Below are 7,572 nucleotides of genomic sequence, written 5' to 3' on the forward strand. Positions count from 1 at the left end.
ACGTGTGGCGTCGGCTGTACCCTTTCGGAGACGACCCAGTCTGTCGTGTGTACCGGGAGCGTCCAGCTGATTCAGTGTATGAGTATCACGCAGTGGTCACTCTGCGCCCTAGTTCCGATTCCAGCTCTTACACTCGTACTTCTTGGAGCGGTTACGCCTCCACCACTTCTCAGGTTGTCCAGTTTGCTGCATTCGAGGTCCTTGTCGAACTTCGCTACAACGAGGTCCGAATGCAGAGCCACCCAGGTTTCTATTACTACCCTTCTCTACACGACAATGGTCGTGTCCGTTTCCCTATCATTGATCCGGAATCTGATAGTGTTGCTAGCCACCTTGCTCGTTATGTCACTGCTAGCTATCTTATGATCCACGAGCTGGCTCGAGAGCTGACTCATGCCCGTACTGCTTTAGCCGCTGCTTTACTCACTAGCAGATCTGCCACTACTCCATCTTCTATGGGATTTACCCCTTATATTCCAACGAGTTCTAGTTCCCCTATTTCACCGGTTACTCCTCCGAGTAGCACGGGCGTCTCGGCCGTAAATCCTCTCAGTACTCCTGCCGAGTGGGTTTCACTTCTCGCTACTCATGTAGCCCCGATGCTTCATCCTACCCTTGCCCCTGAGGGAGAACCCTCGAGGCAGCGCCGTCGTGTTACGTTTAACCCGGAGGTTTCCGTTAACCTCGTCAGTTCAGGATCCGAGACCGCTTCAGGGGAGGACACCGCAGCCCCAGCAGAGCAGTAGTATCTTTGAGTATTCGCAGTCGTCTGGATGATGTACGGATGTAGTCGCACGAGTCATGATGTTTCGTTGCATGTATGAGAGTAGTTGAACCTGGCGTGTTGTTTATCTTTTATGTATGGGTCTATGTATAATTATGTTGGGACTTTATTCGCCGTATTTTCTTCGCTCTTTTGTTTTCTTCCGGGATTTGTTGCTGGCTTTTCCTGAAATTTATTTCTTGGATGTTTCTCATCTCGATTGCGTTGTCTTGGGAAAAATCCACAATAGGATGACGCGGGGAGGCAGCAGTAGCAACATTCGTGAGGGAACTCCTGTTCGTCGTTCTGCACGACAGGCAGGACATTCTCCCGAGCCGTACGTTCCGCCACCGCCTCCACCGCCAAATCCGCCCTCCACCGAGCAAATTTTGCGTATGTTTGAGGAAAGGAGGAACAATGGTCTGATCGAAATATTAAGAAGTGTGCAAGCTATGGTTGGACAGAATGGAAATCAGAACGGTCATCACTCAAAGCTGTCAGATTTTCAAAGGACCAAGCCACCCAGTTTCAGTCAGATTGTTGACCCATTGGATGCAGACGATTGGTTGCGTACCATTGAGAGAAAGCTTGAGATTGCTCGTACTGAAGAAAACGATAAAGTTCCATTTGCAACTCATTACCTTGAAGACGCAGCTGCCATATGGTGGGAAAATACAAAGGCCATGTGGCCTGTTGATGAAGAAATCACCTAGGAAAAGTTTAAGGATCAGTTTCGGAAATATCATATCCCTACTGGAGTTATGAAGACTAAGCAGCGTGAATTTCTCGCACTCGTCCAAGGAAATCAGTCTGCGGGTGAATATTTGCAAAAATTCAATCATCTGGCCCGTTACTCTCTCTATGACGTGGCCACCGAAGAAAGGAAGATTGACAGATTTCTTGGAGGCTTAAATCCACAACTCTAGTGTACTCTCAGTATGCTTGATTTCCCAGACTTCCAAACTCTGGTGAACAAGGCTTTCATTGCTGAACGGGAGCACAAGCTTATATCAGATAATAGGCCTGTTAACAACAACAACAAGCGTAAGTTTGAGCCAAAGAAGGATGGACCACGAGTGCAAAAGGCTCGTACCTGGCAGCAGACTCAGATGGAATACAAGACAAATTGGCAACAGAATGTTAACAAGACCACCACTCAAGTCAAGAATGTCGTAACCAACCCAATGCATGAGGAGCGTCAGCGCAATAATTCTTGCTTCAGTTGTGGGCAGAACGGACATTATGCCAGACAGTGCCCCAAGAACAACAAGGCGAATGCCCTAATCAGGCCATAAGTCAACTTTATGGAGTCATGCCCGACCCAGCAAAACTTCACTGGGCACGTGCATCATATCTCAGCCGATGAAGCCCAAGAGAACCCAGAAGTCGTCATTGGTATGGTTTCTATTAATGACATACCTGCCGTAATTTTATTTGACTCTGGGGCTTCCCATTCTTTTATTTCTCGGAGTTTTGTTGCCCAAAACAAATTTCCTTGTACGCTTTTGGGCAAAAATATGCTGGTACAAACCTCGGGATCTTTAATCAAGAGCAATCTGGTCTGCCGTGATCTGGAAATCAATATCAACGAAGTCTACTTTCCAACCTCTCTGATAATCATTGAGTCTGAAAAGTTGGATATTATATTGGTCTACCAAATTCGATGCTCGCAAGAATATACCCAAGCAAGAATTGGTTTTCACCGCTGTGGCTCAGTTGGAATTAATTCCTGTGGTCAGCGAGTACCCTGATGTATTTCCAGAAGAACTGCCAGGCATGCCACCAGATCGGGAGCTGGAATTTGCAATAGATCTTGTGCCTGGAACTGCACCGTTATACAAGAAGTACTACCGGGTGCCCTCCTCAGAATTAGTGGAGCTAAAGAAACAGCTTGATGAACTGCTCCAGAAAGGATATATTCGTCCCAGCTCTTCACCATGGGGATCACCTGCTATTTTCGTGGACAAAAAGGATGGCAGTCTCCGCATGTGCGTACATTACCGCCAGCTGAATGAGGTCACCATCAAAAATAAATATCCGCTACCAAGGATTGATGATCTGTTTGATCAGCTCAGTGGGGCTAAAGTATTCTCTAAGATCGATTTACGGACCGGATATCATCAGCTCAAGATTAAAAAGGAAGATATTCCTAAGACCGCATTCACTACTCGGTACGGTCTTTATGAATATACCGTGATGTCCTTTGGTCTCACCAATGCCCCTGCTTTCTTCATGCATATGATGAACAAAGTATTAATGGACTTCCTCGACAAATTCGTGGTAGTCTTCATCGATGACATCCTCATTTACTCCAAGGGTGAGGAAGAGCACAAGGATCACCTCCGAGCAGTGCTACAACGACTCCGCGACCATCAGCTATACGCCAAATTCAGTAAATGCAAATTTTGGCTCAAGCAAGTTGGGTTTCTCGAACATTTACTATCCGCCGAAGGTATAGCCGTGGACCCGAGCAAAGTAAAGGATGTGCTCGATTGGGTGCCGCCCACGACCGTGACGCAGATCCGGAGTTTTCTCGGATTAGCTGGATATTACCGTCGTTTCATTGAAGGGTTTTCCAAGATTGCTAAACCCATGACGGAGCTACTCAAAAAGGATAAGAAGTTTGAATGGCGGAGGACTGCGAGAAAAGTTTTAATGAGCTAAAGATACGTCTGACAACCGCACCTGTATTGACTCTTCCAGACATTTATCGCAGTTTTGATGTGTATTGTGACGCCTCCAGGCAAGGCATTGGTTGCGTACTTATGCAAGACAGCAAGGTAGTAGCATCTGCATCACGACAGCTACGACCCCACGAGGGAAATTATCCTACTCATGATTTGGAATTGGCTGCGGTGGTTCATGCGCTAAAAATTTGGAGACACAACCTCATTGGAAAAAGGTGCCAAATTTTTACCGACCACAAAAGTCTCAAATACATCTTTACTCAGCCAGATTTAAACCTCCGTCAACGAAGATGGCTAGAGTTGGTCAAGGATTATGACCTTCGAATAAATTACCACCCGGGTAAGGCCAACGTGGTTGCCGATGCACTCAGTCGAAAACCCGTCAGCTTAAATGTCATATTGAAATCCTTGCCTCCCGAACTCCAAGAGGAGATCGCTCAGCTCAACCTGGTCATAGTGGATGCTGGAATCACTAATATTTTGGAAGTTACCCCCACACTTGAGGTAGAGATCTGCAAGGCCCAGCCAGCTGACGCCGCGCTTCAAAGACGTGCCAAGGGCCAGATGGCAGAGCAGACCCCAGATTTCTCCAAGGACAAATTCGGTACCCTCTGATTCCGTGGACGGATTTGTGTACCCAATCAACCGGACTTAAAGATGAAAATCCTGTCAGAAGCACACGAATCCTCATATTCCATTCACCCGGGAGGTACGAAAATGTATGAGGACCTTAGACAAATATTCTGGTGGGATGGAATGAAGAAAGACATTGCATATTTTGTGGCCTGTTGCGACATATGTAACAAGGTGAAGGCAGAGCATCAGAAGCCAGCCGGACTCCTCCAACCGCTGCCGGTTTCACAAGGGAAATGGGATGACGTTTGTATGGATTTCATTACGGGATTGCCTAAGACTCGGCGAGGCAATGATGCAATCTGGGTCATAGTGGACACCCTAACCAAGGTTGCTCATTTCATTCCGATCAGCACCAGATACAAAGCAGATCAACTTGCACAGTGTTCTTCGCAACCTCTTCAACCGCTTCAAGAGAAACGACAGTGAGAATGTCCAGCTCACGTTTGATCGCCTCACTGACATCACAAATGAGCTTCGTGCTCTTGGCGCCACTAAAATGACCAAGCATGAAATCGTCAAGACACTCCTGAGATCACTTGACAGCTCGTTCGACACCCTTGCCCTGATGATACAAGAACGCCCTGACTTCAAGACACTCGATCCGTCTGACATACTTGAGAGGCTCAACACACATGAGTTTCAGCTATCTGAGAAAAGAGATATCTATGGTCCCAACTATGGCCGAACTCGTGCTTTGAAGGCAAAGGTTGTTTCCTCATCTGAAGCAAAATCTGACTGCAGTTCTGGTGATCCTGAAGATATTGGGAAAGAGCTTGCTATGCTTGTGAAGAAGTTCCAGAAGTTCACTAGGAAGAAAGGCTTCAGAAAGTCCTCAAAGTCTCTGAGTGTCCCCAGTGGGACAATGAGAACAAGAAGAAGAAGAAGAAGAAGAAGAAGGAGAGCAAGGAATATGATTCAGATGACAAGAAGAAGAAGAAATCCTCAAAGTCTTCTTCCAAGTCTTCGTCCAAGTCTTCATCACATAAGAAGAGCTCATCTGGCAAGGCTCGTGCTTTTGTTGGCAAGCAAATGGATTCAGAGGAGGAGTCTACTTCTGAGGAGGCGGAGGTGGAGTCTGAGGAGGATTCCGACTCCGGCGTTGCAAGTCTGGCTCTAGCTACAGCCTACGTTGCCAAGTCCATCTTCAACACTAAAGACATTGGCTCCGTCACCAATGCTGATGCTAATGACAAGGACGACTCCACTCCCACCTACTGCTTCATGGCACGCGGTGCCAAGGTAAACTCACGTGATGCTTACTTTCAAACATCAAGTGAAGATGACTCTGATTGTGAATCCAAACCCAGCTACAAAACACTTGCTAAAATTGCAACTAAACAACAGAAAGCTATGGAACATATTCAAAAACTGTTAGACAAAAGCGATGACCTGTTGGATGCGGAAATGACCCGATCTCAGTCCTTAATTGAAGACATAAAAAATCTTCATGTTAAGTACGAGGAACTTGAAAGTCGTCATGAAACGCTCTCCACAACTCATGAAAAGCTTTCCTACGATTATCTTCAAAGGAAGCAAGAACTTGAGAAATTGAGAGTGGCTCATGAAGATCTTCAAAAGGAGAATGAGTCACTTCGCGTTCAACAGATTAGTCCCGCTCAGGAAGGATTTGAACCACCATGTCTAAAATGCCTTGAGCGTGATAACGCTACTTCTGTTGCTGAATGCTCTACTGCTGCTACTGTTGCAACGTCTTCAACTGCTGATGTGGTAACTAACCCCTCTGCTGACGATGCCACCACTATTGCTGATGAAAATGCTAGGTTGAAGACATTGCTTGAAACAGGGATGTACAAAAGTCTCAAAGGGCATCCGACACTGTGCGATGTCCTCAAAAAGCAGATTCGGAACCGAAACCCTAGGAAAGAGGGTGTTGGGTTCGAGAGGAAAATGAATGTCGATGGTTCTTACTGGAAACCTGAGCAGTACCCCAAAACCAAATGGGTTGCTGCAAAGGAACCTTCAGTGGATCCATCCACCTTATCTGGCTTCACTTGTGCTAACCCCGTTATCATTGATGAATCCTTTGATGCAAACTATAAATTGTTTAAGAATCAGAATGGTGAAGTGTTTGCCAGGTATATTGGTACTAACTGCAGGAATGGGCCACCTATGAAGAAGATCTGGGTACCCAAAAGCTGTCTTGAGAATCTTCCTGTGAATGTCATCATGACAACACAAGGGAAGAAGACAAACCCCAGACCAAAGGCTTCATATGGTCCAAAGGCTTCATACAGACACAGGCCTCACCTGAGTCACCCTAACGCCAATGTTTTGCAGGGAAATCATACTCAGATGTATGAATATGAGCGTGTTTCTTCAAACCGCCATGTTCATAAGACCAAGAACTTTTCTGCTTATTCATATGAGTATTATTCTCCTCCTGCAAGGCTATTTGCTAGGACTCCAAAGCCGAAGTTCTCAGATGCTGCACTTAGACTCATTGCTTCTAAGCCACCCCTAAAGATGTGGGTGGTTAAGAAGAATTAACTTTCTTTTGCAGGGAAAGGTCTCCAGCCGGAAATCAAAGGCGTCCGATGCTATTGCTAGGGACGTAAAACATCTTGTAGGGCGCAAGATAAAATGCCCAAATGGTCTCACTATGTATTTTGTTCCTGAATCTCTTGCCAAACATCCTATAAGTCCTAACCTTGATCTGAACTTTGATAATCCTCTTGTCCGTCAAATGTTTATGCTTCACAATACTCTTGGTGAAGCCTATCCCCCTAACTGTACTGTAGGGTATGACACCAAAGTCTTCAGAATGGATTATGGATAGCGGATGCACTAATCATATGACTGGTGATCGAAGTCTTCTCATGGACTCAACCTTACGTCCATCTGACAAGAGTCACATCACATTTGCTGACACGGGTAAAAGCAAGGTATTGGGTCTAGGTAGAGTTGCAATCTCAAAGGATCAGCACATGGATAAAGTGATGCTTGTTGAATCCCTTGGTTTCAACTTAATGTCTGTCTCAATGCTTTGTGACTTGAACATGATTGTGATATTTGGAAAATATCGTTGCCTTGTACTAATGGAATCTGACAAGTCTCTAGTCTTTGAAGGGTATCGAAAAGATGGTTTGTACATGGTAGATTTCTCAGCAGGACCACAGCTTGCAGTATGTCTTCTAGCAAAAGCTTCAGAGTGCTGGCTCTGGCATCGGAGGCTAGGGCATGCTGGCATGAGGAACTTGTACACTCTCGCAAAGAAGAAACACGTCATAGGCATCGAGGGAGTCAAGTTCAAGAAGGATCACTTGTGCGGTGCCTGCGAAGCTGGAAAGATGACAAGGGCCAAGCATCCCTCGAAGACAATCATGACGACATCTCAATCCTTCGAGCTGCTACACATGGACCTATTTGGCCCTACTCACTACTCTACTCTCACTACTACTGCTTGTCTCTATGGCTTCGTCGTTGTTGATGATTATTCAAGATATACATGGGTGCATATAATTCTCT

This window comes from Aegilops tauschii, chromosome 2 (genome assembly GCF_002575655.3).
Source record: "Aegilops tauschii subsp. strangulata cultivar AL8/78 chromosome 2, Aet v6.0, whole genome shotgun sequence".
In the NCBI taxonomy this organism is placed as follows: Eukaryota; Viridiplantae; Streptophyta; class Magnoliopsida; order Poales; family Poaceae; genus Aegilops; species Aegilops tauschii.